The sequence below is a fragment of the Miniopterus schreibersii genome, assembly GCF_964146895.1.
Source record: "Miniopterus schreibersii genome assembly, chromosome: 2".
Lineage (NCBI taxonomy): Eukaryota > Metazoa > Chordata > Mammalia > Chiroptera > Miniopteridae > Miniopterus > Miniopterus schreibersii.
This window is the reverse complement of record NC_138102.1, coordinates 56,493,193-56,507,787: the sequence shown is the minus strand read 5'-3', so window position 1 is coordinate 56,507,787 and position 14,595 is coordinate 56,493,193. Positions and strand designations below refer to the sequence as shown.

The 14,595-nt window shown below is 34.2% G+C and overlaps 1 pseudogene across 1 annotated transcript; it reads right to left on the bottom strand.

Annotated features, from left to right (window-relative positions):
* Positions 1–12,982: 12,982 nt before the first annotated feature.
* On the bottom strand, positions 12,983–13,926 carry LOC308552423 (small ribosomal subunit protein eS1 pseudogene; annotated as a pseudogene). Its single transcript has 2 exons — positions 13,910–13,926; positions 12,983–13,800 (listed from the first exon to the last, which is right to left on the bottom strand). The product of its transcript is annotated as a small ribosomal subunit protein eS1 pseudogene (transcript).
* Between the last annotated feature and the right edge of the window lie 669 nt (positions 13,927–14,595).

Below are 14,595 nucleotides of genomic sequence, written 5' to 3'. Positions count from 1 at the left end.
TATTAAAATACTTTTTCTTAGAATCTACTAATATTTATAATAAAAAATCTGCTTTACCATGTTATCAGAATATGCATATCTTTTTTGGGGGGGTAATGTATGAATTAAATATTTTATGGGTCTTTTAAATTAATATGTTCATGTGTCTATAGCCATGTATATGATTTTCTCATATTGTCTGGAAATAATTTAAAGTAAAGATTTGTTTCATATGCCTACTCTCATTCTTTTTAAGGATAGAGATTTTATATGCATTATTTTTTTCAAAATGTCAAATCCTTCCATACATGGGCGGGAAATACTTCAGTTTATAACAAGAGGCAATTGTCCACCCAAGGGTAGAATACAATTGAATCACCCAGGACCAAGTCCAGAACACTTGCTTTCTAAAGAAGTTGTACTTATGAGCATTTTATTTTTATATATTTTAACTGAAATGAGATATTTGCAATTTCAGAGAACCATAATAATCCAAAGAAAATGTTTTGGTGGTAGGTATATAAGAATGTTAAACTCTTTTTAAAAGAAAGGTTTTTTTGTTTTGCTTTGTTTTGTTTTAGATTTGAAAATGTGGGATAGTATTAGAATGAGATTGAAGTTTAAATAAAAATCACAGAACAGTAGTTGCTATATATTTTTAACAGGTACCATGAAAAGTATGTTTTTGCTGTCAGACTTGGTAATATAGGAAATATTTCCAAAATTTGAAGCCAATAGTGCCAAGATGGTTTGTGACTCTGAGGCTGGTCTTTAGAAACATTTTGTTTTCTCTTTCATTTTTTTTTATAGATTTGCACAAGAAAGACTCCACAAAACATAAATATATCCACACAATGAGAGGGCAAAGATTATTAGTTTATACAAATATCAAACTGAGTTTAAAACTCCTATGATTTAAATTACTTTATGTAAACCATCATTTACATACTTGTAAAAGCATAATATATATCCATATTGATATCTATATATCCATCTTCTTTGGAGATTAAACACCTACCACTTAATTTATTTCAAATATTGTCTTAAACTATCAAAATGCTTTAGTTTATAACTATTGATTTTGATGTTTCCAATTTGGGGGTAGTAAAGGGGGTCAAATATATGGTAACAGAACATGATTTGACTTTAGGTTGTGGGCACCCAATGCAATATACAGATCATATGTCACAGAAATGTACACTTGAAACCTATACAGTATTATTAACCAATGTCACCCAAATAAATTTAATGAAATAGTTACTGTTTTACAGTAAATACCAAAAAGGAAATAAATTCCTTAGTAACTGTTTATAGGAAAAGTCATATATAATAGCAACATTACACTGAAAACAATTCTAATTTTATATAGTAACAGATACGAAACTGCCAATGTGTATTTATGGTGATTGTGATCTATCAGCCACTGCAAATGACCTTGAAAACACAAAACACCATCAAACCATGCAAGCACTATTGGATTTCTGTCAAGAACATAAAATATTTAAAGAAAAATAATAGAAGATCATAGGAAGTGGCAGAGTACTGTATAAGAACATTTGGCAGATCTTAGATTTATGACAGCACTGTTCCATCTTTATGAGCATAAACTAGTCAAATTGGTCTATAGCCGGTATCATAACCATTTTCTAGGACATTTAAATAAGAATGTGAAACAAGGACTGATTTTCCCAAAGGAAAGTTGTAAGTAAGAAGAAAATATTTCAAGACAAAGAATAAAGGCTATTTGGTCTGTCAAATGCATTCTTGTTCTTGTATTTCATTTTTTATTGTGCCATCTAATGATTATTTTGTGGGATATCTAAAAAAAATATCCTTTCCTTGGACAACCTTGACTAATAACTATATTTAGCATCGTCAAGAGAACATTTCTTTTTATAGGGATAGAGAAAAGGCTTAATTTTCTAAGTCATTATTTAAGTTATGGTTGCTGCAAAAATTAATACTAAATGTTGTAGTATTGATTTAACTACTTATAAAATGTATGCAAAAATTGATAAAGGGTGCTTATTTGATCTGGGAAGGATATTGTTTATGAATGGATATGAATGTTCAAAGAATGTTAATGAGAAAAGTAAAAGAGAAGGAACTGAGAACCTAACTTGCTGTAAGAGGGTTAAGGAATTCTTGATGTGTTATTTTCCAAAAATTTCTAATAAAAGTCCACTGTGGACAGCTGCTCCATATGAGTCCATTTGTTTGGGAGAGAGGTGAGACAATCAAGAATAAATTGTATCTGTAAGTGTGATATCTTTGTAATATGTAGTATTGACTAAGCAGGACTGCATTTCACAAATTTCACTTTTCTGTATGGTCCCAGTTAGGGTGGGCCACAAGGGAGATTCTTGAGACATTTGGAGAGCAAAAGGGAAACAGCAGACATTTTTCAGCTTGGGTACTTTGTTGCTGATTATTGATAAGAAGCAACAGCTAAGCTGACACCTGCTCTGCCTTCTGGATACCTCCTTCAGTGTCCCTGACTTCTGGGCCACAGATGTGAGTGCAGTTCTGTGATGAAGGGGTCTGGCTTCTGCAGAACAATCTCCCTACTGAAGTCAGAAGCAACAAGAACTGAAACAGGTTTTAGTTCATCCTACAGGAATTCAGCTTGTTCTTGAAGGTTTCAGCCTGCCCTGGTCTTCCTCACTTTAAATCTATCTTCCCTAAATGACTGCATGCTTTATGAATGTCTGGTTCCAGCATCAGATGTGGAAACAAGAGCCTTACAGGGACTAGTTACCCATCGCCCATGATTCCATGACCATATATATCCACTTCCCTATAATGAATCCCTTTATATAAGTATGTATACAGTGGGGAAGAGAAAATTTCCCCCTCCCCCTCTTGGTTCTTATGGCTAGTCCAATAATTAAAATTACACAAGGTAGATTAACAGGGGAAAATAAAATTTAATATTTATGCATGAGAAATTTATATAAACATGAAGAATTCCAAGGACAGTGAGGTAAAATGAGGTATATATATATCATTCTGGACTAAGGAGAAGGAGGGGTCTGGAACTACAATAAGAAATAAGGGATTCAATAAAAAATAAAGAGTTAATGTTTAGTAAACAAAGGTTTGCTGGGGTATCTAAACACAGTGGGTCACAGAGGATTTTTTTGTTTATGTCTTTATTGAATTCAGAGAGAGGAAGGGAAAGAGAGAGAGAAAGAGAGAGAGAGAGAAACATCAATGATGAGAGAGTCATCAATCGCTGCTTCCTGCAAGCCTCCTACTGGGTACTGAGCCCGGAACCCGGGCATGTGCCCAGACTGGGAATCGAACTTAGATCTCTTGGATCATAGGTAGGTGCTCAACCCTTGAGCCATACTGGCTGGGCATAGAGGATTTTGATTAAATGGGCCTTGCTAAGTCCCATCCTCCACTCTGTCTACCACGCTTAGTTTAGGTTATGCTGTGGTTATCTATGGTTATAGTTCTTTTCAGAACAAATATTCTGTCTTAAATTCTTTAAGACAATTTGCAGGTAGGTGAAAGTTTCTTCCTGAGCTTTCTGGACATTGAGAATGCTATGCTAAGTGAAATAAGTCAGAAAAAGTTAAGGACCATACTATCTTCTTTATGTGGGGTATAAAATTGAAAGCAACAAATGAACAAACAAGAAAAAGAAAAGAACAGAAAGGCATAGACAGACAACAGCATGGTGGTTACCAGAGAGAAGGGCAGTGGAGGGTTGGTGAAGGGTAAAGGGGGTCAAACACATGGTGAAAGAAGATGATTTGACTTTGAGTGGAGAGCACACAATGCAATATACAGGTGATGTATCATAGAATTGTACACTTGAAATCTATATACTCATATTAACCAATGTCATCCCAATAAATTTAATTAAAAATAATAATATCTCAAAGAGGCATATTTTGGGGCAAATTTTGCTCCCTTTCAATGTACACAAATACACATACATGGTTCCGCTTCTCTGGCTCAGTGTTTAATATTTTAGTCACTATCATTGCAGAGATGAAAAATCAGCCATATGATATAGAATGAATAATGGAAATTCAGTAGATGCAAAAAATCAGAGGCGAGGGTAACTGGGAGAAATTTAAGTCAACAGGAATCCACAAGGTGTTTTGAGGTTTTGTAAGATAGTTTTATTTAGATCTTAGCAGGCTAAGTAAGCTAGGCAGAAATGTGAGTTGCACTCACCACTGCTAGAATGTTTCTTCATGTTTTTCTCCATCTTTTTCCTTAATCATTTAAAATCCAGCTTCCACAGAACCTTCTAAAAGATCTTTAAAATATAACTCTGGTGGCAATCACATGCTTAAAATGATTCTGTTTTCTAATGGGACATTGTCCAAGCACTGTAATGTACTGATCCTATTTATTTAATAAATAAAGAGTATTGAAACATCTATCAAGTGCTAGGAAATCTGCCAGGCTTTGGGGAGAGAGTGTTGTAAAGACAGACAAGAACCTTAATCTCTAGGCTATTGCCTTAGATAATTTTAAAGATATTTCTTATTAAAGAAAAAAGTCAACATAAAATTATTGTTACTTACATGTCTTTCCATATGAAATATTTTAACAATTATTGTCTTCCTCAAGCTATCTTACTGAAACAAGTATTTCCTGGAGAAAAATAGTTATTTTTTGTCTGGTCTCACATACATAGGATTTTATGCTTCGTTTCACTTCAAAGAAAATTAGTTAATTTAGAAAAACTATGTGAGAATATGTCAGTGTTTACACAATATTTTATATTGAGTGTTTTTGTTTTTCTTCCTGAATTACAGGAAAGAGAATAACTACTGAGAAAATCACTTCCAATTTTGTAGACTGCTTCTTTCAGTATAGATATTGTAAATAGGTAAACTAGAAACACACACACATGAACAAAAGTAAAGCCAAAGAGAGTCACATTGAGTTGCAATATCACTGCAAGGTATAAAGTAAAAGAGCAAGAGTTTCATTTCAGTTAGGCTCCTTAGTTGCAGACAACAGTCCAATGTAATTATTCTAAACAGAAAAGGAGAGTCTACAGTGTACTAGTTTGCTCACAAAACTTTTAGAAAGACCAGGTGTACAAGTTTGGATGCTATATTTTTACTAATGAATGTGACCCAACAAGCCCATAAGCAAATTCATATGAAGATTTCCCTCTAAGCAGATGCAATCCTATGAATATATACCTTGTCAAGGGCATGTGTGAACCTTACAAAACAATGCAGCAATCCTGGAATGACGCAACCAGAAGTATCCAATTGTAGCTGGGATAGTTCTAGTGGAAGCCCCACTAAGTCAGTGACTAGTACTTGACTCCTAGAGCACCAGAGAAGAACAAAGTCTTTGCTAGAGCTGCCTATGAAAATCAAGTGCTCGTACCACATCTTCTCATGTACAGCCATGCACTGCGTAAGGATATTTGAGTAAAAGATGGGCTGTGTATATGATGGTGGTTCCATAGATTATAATGGAGCCAAAGCAATTCTTATTGCTTAGGGCAGCAATTTTCAATTGGTGTGCCACAAGAAGTTTTAAGACATCCAATATCTGACTATTTAGTCATGGGCATTGAGCTCTTTTCCCTTAAACTGTCAAATAAAAAAATGACAACAGCCAATACAACAATAACTGTCTGGTGCGAATGAGTCAAAATTATACCTAACTTTTTTGTCAAATCTGCAAAATAGGTGTGCAATAGGATTTTACTAATTAGTTTATGTGTTCCATGAGATCAAAAGGTTGAAAATCACTGTCCTAGGAATATTCTAGCTGTCATAATGTTGTAGCGCAAGGCATCATTCACCTGTTTGCGGTGATGCTGGTGTGAAGAAACCTACTGCGCTGCCAGTCCTGTCAAAGTGCAGCACCTAGTGGCTCTCTGGAGCATGCCTGAGCCTTTCCCCATGCCCTTCTCCCAGTGTTTTCCTGGCCTCTCTCTCTCTTTCTCATAAGCTCCAAGGTCCTGTAACTTGTTTCCTGAGCCCATTTATTCTATAGCTCACTTCTCCCTCTGTGGCTTTCCAAATAACTTTAAAAAAGAAGTATAGCCCATAAATAATGTACAGCACATAATAATTGATAATGATAGTAAATGTTTACATTACTAGTTTACGTATTTATTTTACTGTACCTTTATTGTTATTTGAGTGTTCTCTTTCTACTTATATGAAAAAAAGTTTGCTGCAAAACAATATGCAGCCTTACACTGACAGCACTGTCATATGTTTTGTTTACCAGGTCTCTTGATTGCATCATTTTCTCCTGTGCTTAATTTAATCTAATTACTTTGCATAGTAACAAGATATACAGGTTTGTAGTGTAGGATCAGTAGGGTGTACCATACAGTCTAGGTGTGCAGTAGGCTATGCCACATAGGTTTATGCACGCACACTCTATGATGTTAGCACATGATGAAATCACCTAATGATGCATTTATCAGAACATATGGTGTCAGCAAGTGGTGCATGACTGTAGCTACCACACCACATTACTCACTTCTACCTTCCGAGTCTCATGATGATACATCTGCTTGGTTTAAGTGAGGTTACATGGTGAATCTTTTGCATTAAAGAATCAGCATGATTTTGTCTTGAGAGTTCAGCCACAATGGCAAAATAACGCTAAGGGGAAGGGTTTTGTAGTGAGTGCTAAGTGAGCTTGTCTGCAGGCTGTAACACATTTATCCAGAAATCATTATCCTGGGAGTGTGCTGTAGATATGCTAGCAATATACTTGCAAAGTCACAGTCCAGTCTAACATACAAAAATAAATAAATAAATAAATAAATAAATAAATAAATAAATTTGTTTTAAAAAGGGGGGCTTATCTGGGTCATTTGACTGTATGTTTTAATTTTCCAAAGTAATTATCACAATATTTACCAAACTTATATATGCATCAACCACTTTGGCTTTCCAGTACTCGTAGTTTCATCTCTTCATCTCAGAGAACTGATTGGCCTCCACCAGGGTCCCTCTATGGCTTAGGTCTTCTTTTAAGCCAGTGATTTTCAACCTTTTCTAACACAGTTTAATAGTACATATTTTAAGAAAGGTGTCAGAATTTTACAATCTACTCAGTTTTTTCATTGATGTTGTATCTTTTTAAAAAATATATTTCTATTGATTTTAGAGAGAGGAAGGGAAGAGAGAGAGAGAGTGACATCAATGATGAGTCATTGCTTGGCTGCCTCCTGCACACCCCCTGCTGGGGATAGAGCCCCCAATCATGGCATGTGCCCTGACCTGGAATCCAACCTCCATCTCCTGGATCCTAGTCAATGATGTTAATCCTTAAAATAGACATGTTATATGTAGATATACTAAGTCAGTTTGCAAACATTTTTCAGAGTATTCGTTTATAGTGTTAACATACTTTTAAAAAGTATTTTATCAGGTTTTTATTTGAATTCACAATACAAGTGAGTATGTCATTCAGAGAATATTCTCATCAGCATTAGCTACAAACTTCTTTCAAAAGAACTAGTGAATACATAGTATTATTGTTGGCTTTTGTTTGCTAATATAATTGAAATATTTGTCTGTACATTTATTAACTATTTGCCTTTAATCCATCAATTATCTCTTAATTTCTTTGCCTTTAAAATATTTAACTTACCAGTGTTATTTATTTTGCTTTTGGGGCTCATAGCTATCATTTACCTACAAATATTTCCGAACCTGATTTTACATTCTGTTCTCATGTATATTGTTTATCATTCACAAAAGCTCTTTGCAAAATGACTATGATAACAAATTATACTGTTTTCATCCCTGCAGGTCTTCAGAAGTTGCAGCTGTCAAATACATGACAGCATAAAATGTCATTAGGCAACTGATGCATGTAATAATAAAGCATTATAATGAAAAGTAATTTTAGGTATTAATTATAAAATGTTAAAATATTTCAACAATATTCAAGAATTGAAAATATTTCAAAATTGTAAACCAAATATTGTTTAAAACAAAAAAGATAAACTATAAAACTCTGAAAGACAGAGAGAAGTAAGACTGTCTAGGAAATTTGGGCCCCAAGCAACACCACCAAAATTGTGGAGATATTTTTCCTCATATACCTTAGTCTTAGATCTAAACAAGCTAGTAACCTGAAAACATCAAGGGCCCAGACAAAAAAATTCCCCTACAAAAGCTCTTCTCTCTAGCTGAAGGACCAGGGAAGAGATAGCTGCAACACAAATTACTGAAATCACAAATGTTCTAATCGAGTCAAGCAGCGCAGAAAAAGCTTTTGGCTCTGTCTTCATCCACAAAAGCAAAGGGCAAGTAAGAATCCTAGACTTCCATGCTCATAAAGCCATAATAAAACTCCTCAAGTGAAATAAAAATACATTAAACTGAATGAAAATGAATATGCAACATTTAAAAACTTTTAAGGCAGAGCAAAAATGAGTACTGACAGGGAAAATAATTGTAGAAAATACATACATAAGAAAATAGGAAATGTCTTAAAACAATTATTGAAGTTCCCACCTCAAGTAACTAGAAAAAGAAGAGCAAAATAAACAAAGAAAGCAGAATAAATAAAAAGGATAAAAGGAAAAATCATTGAAATTTAAAATTGATAATATCAATCAAAAGACATGGGGTAGCTGAATGGATAAAAAAACAAGACTCAAATATATGTTGTTTACAAGAGACCCATCTCAGAACAAAAGACTCACACAGGCTGGAAAACCCCCCACAAACTTCTGGAGGACTTTAAAGGAGAAATCCACAGGATTACAGTCATAGTAAAGAACTTTAACACCCCACTGACTTTACTAGGTAGATCTTCCAGACAAAAAATCAACAAGGAAACAGTGACTCTAAATGACACCTTAGATCAGATGGATTTAATTGACATTTACAGAACATTCCATGACAAAGCTTCAGAATAGGCATTCTCCTCAAGCGCACATGGGACATTCTCAAAGATAGACCATGTTAGGACATGAAACAAGTCTCTACAAGTTCAAGAAGGTTGAAATCATATCAAGCATCTTCTAGGACATTTACACAATGGAATACTATGCAGCTGTAAAAACGAAGGATCCCTTACCCTGTGGAACAGCATGGTAGGACCTGGAGAGTATTATGCTAAGCGAAATAAGCCAGTCAGAGAAAGACAAATGTCACATGATCTTACTCACATGTGGAAGCTAATGGACAAAATAAACCAATGAACAAAATAGATCCAGAGGCATAGAAGCATGGAACAGACTGATGAATCTCAGAGGGAAGGCAGGGGGTGGGTGGGGAGAGACTAATATAAGAATTTATATGTATATATGCATAACCCATGGACACAGACAATAGTAAGGTGAAGGCCTAGGGGGAGGGGTACAAAGTGGAAGGGATCAATGGAGGGAAAAGGAGATATTTGTAATACAATAAAGATAAATTTTTTAAAAAGTAGATAAAATAAAATTGATAAACTCAATGAAAGTTAGTTCTTTGAAAAAAATCAATAAAATTGACAAATATTTAGTAAGACAGATAGGAAAAGAGAAAAATCAAATTATCGATATCAGAAATAAAGTAGTGAATTCACTATAAACTCTCCAGACATCAAAAGAATACTACAGGAATACTATCATCTATAAACAAATATTACAAACATAAATTTGACAACTTAGACAAAATGGTCTAATTCTTTAAAAAAGACAAACTCTTGCAACTCTACCAATATAAAATAGATCATTAGAACAGCCTCCTAACACCATGAAAGAAAATTGAACTCATAATTTTAACATTCTCCCTAATAAATCCCCAGGTCCATATGGTCTTACTGGTGAATTCTATCTAATACTTATACAAGAATTAACACAAATTCTCCATAATTTCTTCCAAAAAGTATAAAAAGAAGACTTCCCAGTTCATTTTATAAAGCCAGAATTAGACATATCAAAACAAGGTAAAGATAGTACAAAAAAGATAAAAATTATAGATTAATATTGCTCATGAACATAGACACAAAACTCCTTAACAATATATTAGGTAAAGTATGATTATACTGTTATTGAAGTTTTCTAATCCTTACTAACTTTCTGTTCATTATTTTCTATCAATTATTGACAGGAGTGGTAAAACCTCTAATTACAGGTACGGATTAGTGTATTTCTCTTTTATTTTGGGGGGATTTTGTTCCATATATTTTATAGCTCTGTAATAGGTGCATGAATCTTGTGTATTGTTATACTCTTCTAATGAGTATTCTTGATGCTCCATGAATTCCAGGGCTTTCCACTCTGGCTGGTGGCAACACGGATTATTTCCAATCCTCAGAGGAATTTTTGGATGATCCTTTCCCCCATATCTGGTAGCTTCTTTATATACACATGCTGTTCAGTTTCTAGATGAAGACTCCAGGAGATCCTTTGCAGATATCTGGCTCAACTTTCTCTTCCCTGGTTCTTTGCCTTGTAAATTCTAGCCACTTTGGCATTCTGGTACTCCTAATTTCACCTCTCTTCTCAGAGAGCTGACTGGGCTATACCAGTATCCCTCTATGGCTTAGGTCTTTCTTGAAGCCAGCAATTTTCAACCATTTTCATCTCATGGCATACATAAACTAATTACTAAAATTCTGTGTCACACCAAAAATTATATCATAGTTTTTGCTGATCTGACCAAAAAACTAGATATACTTTTGATTCATTCACACCAGACGGCTATTGTTGTGTTGGTTATTATCATTTTTTTATTTGACAGTCTAAGGAAAAAGAGGTCAGGGCCCCTGACTAAATAGTCAGGTATTAAAAATTCTTGCAGCACACCCATTGAAAATTGCTGTTTTAGGCAGTAAAATGGTGCAAACATGGAGCTTATATTATTTGGTTTTTTTTCCTCTGAGGCACTATTTTCCTGTGTTGTCTGATATCCAATAACTGAAAATTGCTATTTCATGTATTTTGTCCATTTACTTTTTAACTGTTATGCCCACAGTTATGGGCATAATAGAATGGAAGGTATATCTTGCTTCATGTATGTGTGTGTTGTCCTTTCTAAATCTTTAAATAAGGCATAAATTAAATGTATAACCAGCATAAAATAAACTCTATTAAAACATTAGTTTAAAAAGAAGATATAGCATGATAGATGTGGAAAATTAAACCAGGGTTTAGATGGAGAAAGCATCGTCCCTTAACAAACAAACAAACAAACAAACAAACAAAAGCTTTGAGGAGGAGCAACAAGAAGACTGGAAAGATGTGAGTCAAAGTTGTTCATTAACTGACTTGTGATTGAGACCCTGTTTTTCCCAATTAAAACTAATATCACCTCTGTAACTCTCTCAAGTTTGCTGTGAACCTAAAGCTGCTCTAAAAAGTAAATTTGAATGAATTTGAATGAACCAAGTGAAAAAAACTAATCTGCAAAGCCTACTTATGGTATGATTCCAATTTGTATGACATTATGGAAAAAGCAGAACTTTGGGGATAGTAAAAATCCTAGTGGTTACCAGAGGTTGAGGGTGAGGAAAGGGATGAATAAGTGGAGAAGAGAGGATTTTTAGGGCAGTGAAAATGTTTGTTTGATACCATAATGATGGATATATGTCATTATACATTTGCTCAAACCTATAGAATGTACACATCAAGTGAACCTTAATTAAAATATGGAATGCAGGGGGTTATGGCATTTCGGTGTTGCTTCCTCAATTGCAACATCTGTAAGTGTTCCCTGAGCCATTCACAAATAATATATATATTTTTTATTTTTTTAACCTTTATTGTTGAAAGTATTACAGATGTCCCTCTTTTTTCTCCCCATTGACCTCCTCCACCACACTCCTGCCCCCTCTCCAGGCCTTCCCCACACTATTGTATGCCCATAGGTTATGTATATATAACCTATGGTTAATCTTTCCTCCCACCCTCCTCTAAAATACATCAGTGTGTTGCATGTTTCAATGTCTCCGTATCTGTTTTCTTCAGCATTTTATTTTGTTCATTAGATTCCTCATAGAAGTAAGATCATGTGATACTTATCTTTCTCTGACTGGCTTATTTCACTTAGCACAATACTCTCCAGGTCCCTCCATGATAATATTTAAGTTCCTCATAAGAGCCATAATGACTGGGGCAACCAAGAAGGAGTCATTGGAGACTCAATTTTTTAACTAACAAAGTATCAAAGTGCCTCTACCTTCCTCTTCTCTTTTTCATTATTGGTAACAGGAAACACATACATATTAAGATAATTTGAAGAACCTGTAATCTAGAGCCTGAATCATCACATTAATTTAGCTTTATATTTAGAGCATTATGAAAAGAAAAAATACATGTTTGTCTATCTTTCAATTATTCACACACACACACACACACACACACAAAATGACCTTACTATTTTTCTTCATTTGTAAATTTGTACTCACTCTTTAAATGATCACTTAAGCTTTTTATACAGTTCTATATTTCTAAATATTTTGACTACATGTGACATTATATATATATATATATGGTTTTATATATATATAACCCCATTTTACTTCACCAGGACAATTAATAAATGCAAAAGCATTTTTTGAAAACCCCTATGGCTTAAGAGGAGAAGCAGATTTATTTTCCTATAAAAATGCCTGATATTGACTGAACCATTAAAATATTAATGATGTACAAATGTGGTCACCTTATTGGACACATTTGCTTGTTTCTTCAGGCTTAGTGGGTCATTTATCAGTAGTGAATTGTTTGATTAGTGACACATATTAACTGTTTCATTTTCTTAAGGTACTGATTTTTAATTTATTACAAATAAATGTTAGGTTTATTAAGTGCCAGAGGGCTTTTAAGATTTCAGTCCCACAATATATGAAATGGAAGAGTCTAAAAATGTGAAATTTAATACTTTAATAGGAATAAAGAACAAGAACTTGAAAAATTTAGTAAATATTCCTCAGAATAAAACTAAAAATGTTTAAAGTAAGTCATAATATAGTCTTTTAGTGTATTTTTTTGTTTCATTTTTATCACAAATAAGATTTTTTATTTATCACCATTAAATGTCTGAATTTTAAACAGATTATTGGACTGGGGGTTCAAATCCATCAGCTTATTCAACTTTAGCACCTGTCTCATCCCCAGCAGCTTTTCCAGAACCTCTAACTTCACCAGGAAGCTCCATGAGTTTTCCCAATTCAAACTTGGGCTTCTTCAGCATTTTGACTTTTCTAACAAAGACATCATGGTGTAGATAAATGGATTTGAAAGCCTTTTCTATGTCTTTTCCAGTGCTGTCTGGAATCAATTTATTGATCACTTCTTTCAAGTCATTTGTCTGCACTTCTCAGGTCATGATTTCCATCATTTTCTTCCAGATTTGACAAACCTGTTGAGGCTGAGCATAAGAGGACTTCCAAATATGATTGTTGCATATTTTAGTAAAACCAACACAGAATAGATGAAGCAAATATCCATTGGTAGTCCTGACATCATGAGCTTCAATTATAGTCTGCCATTTTTTTGACCATGGAGCACATTTTGTCACGGGTAAGATCTGTGCCATGGAAATTAGTCAGGCAGTATTTGCCCTGAACATCTTCTGTAATTACCTTGAATTTTCTAAATGCAGCTTCCTCATTCTGCAGATCAGCTAGGGTCACTTCAAAAACACTACCCTTGAGACCATCAGATGTGATTTTTGTCCCTTGTGACAAATGTTTTTCCAATGCTTCTTGGTGACTAGTGTTTTTCCAATATGTCTTATATTGAACACAGCTGGTGCTTTTACATGATACCAATCTTTTTTAGAAAATGGATCAACTACTTTCTTCTTGGCTCCCTTTTTGCCGTCTTTTGTAAGGCACTTGTTCTTACCCACCACTGTGGTGCTGCTCAGGGAGCCAAAAGGGTAGTCTTTTAGTTTTAAATAACTTCCTTGAATTCTTTATCCTGAGCCTTTATATTATTTGTTTTCCTTATAATCTATGAAATACTCACTGGGTTATAACCTCCATATATCCTTTTTGCAGTTTTATAAAACAGGAATGTCTTTCTCAAGGACCTAAAAGCCAGCTCTTTTGAATGTAATCATCAAGGAAGTCAGTACCCCTATATTCCAGTCTCAGCAGGATGGTAGGAGCTTAACATTTGTGGGTGCCTTGCTCCAAGTTTCAAAACTATTCTTGTATGAATATGAGGAAGTGTACTTTTTCCCTGGGCAAAGTCAAAGAGCAAATGCCGATGTCCTACAATTTTCACCAATTTAGCTCTTTAAAATTCTCTTAATTTTTGTTTCAGTGGAGTTGAGCTTGATCTCTTTCCCATCATCCAGTATCTTTGAATAAAGTCTTCTTTAACTGTTTAACTTTGTACTGTGAAATGTTTTTTCTCTTTTTTAAGATTTAATTAAATTTATTAGGGTGACATTTTAATAAACTCACATAAGTTGCAAATGTAAAATTCTATGATATATTATCTGTATATTGCACTGTGTGTTCACCACCCAAATTCAAATCTTCTTTCGTCACCATATATTTGACCTTCTTTACCCTTTACTACCCCCCACCACCTTTCCCTCTGGTAACTACTGTACAGTTGTCTATGTCTATGCATTATTGTTTGTTTGTTTATTGTTTGTTCATTTCTTGCTTTCAGTTTTATATCCCACATATAAATCAAATCAC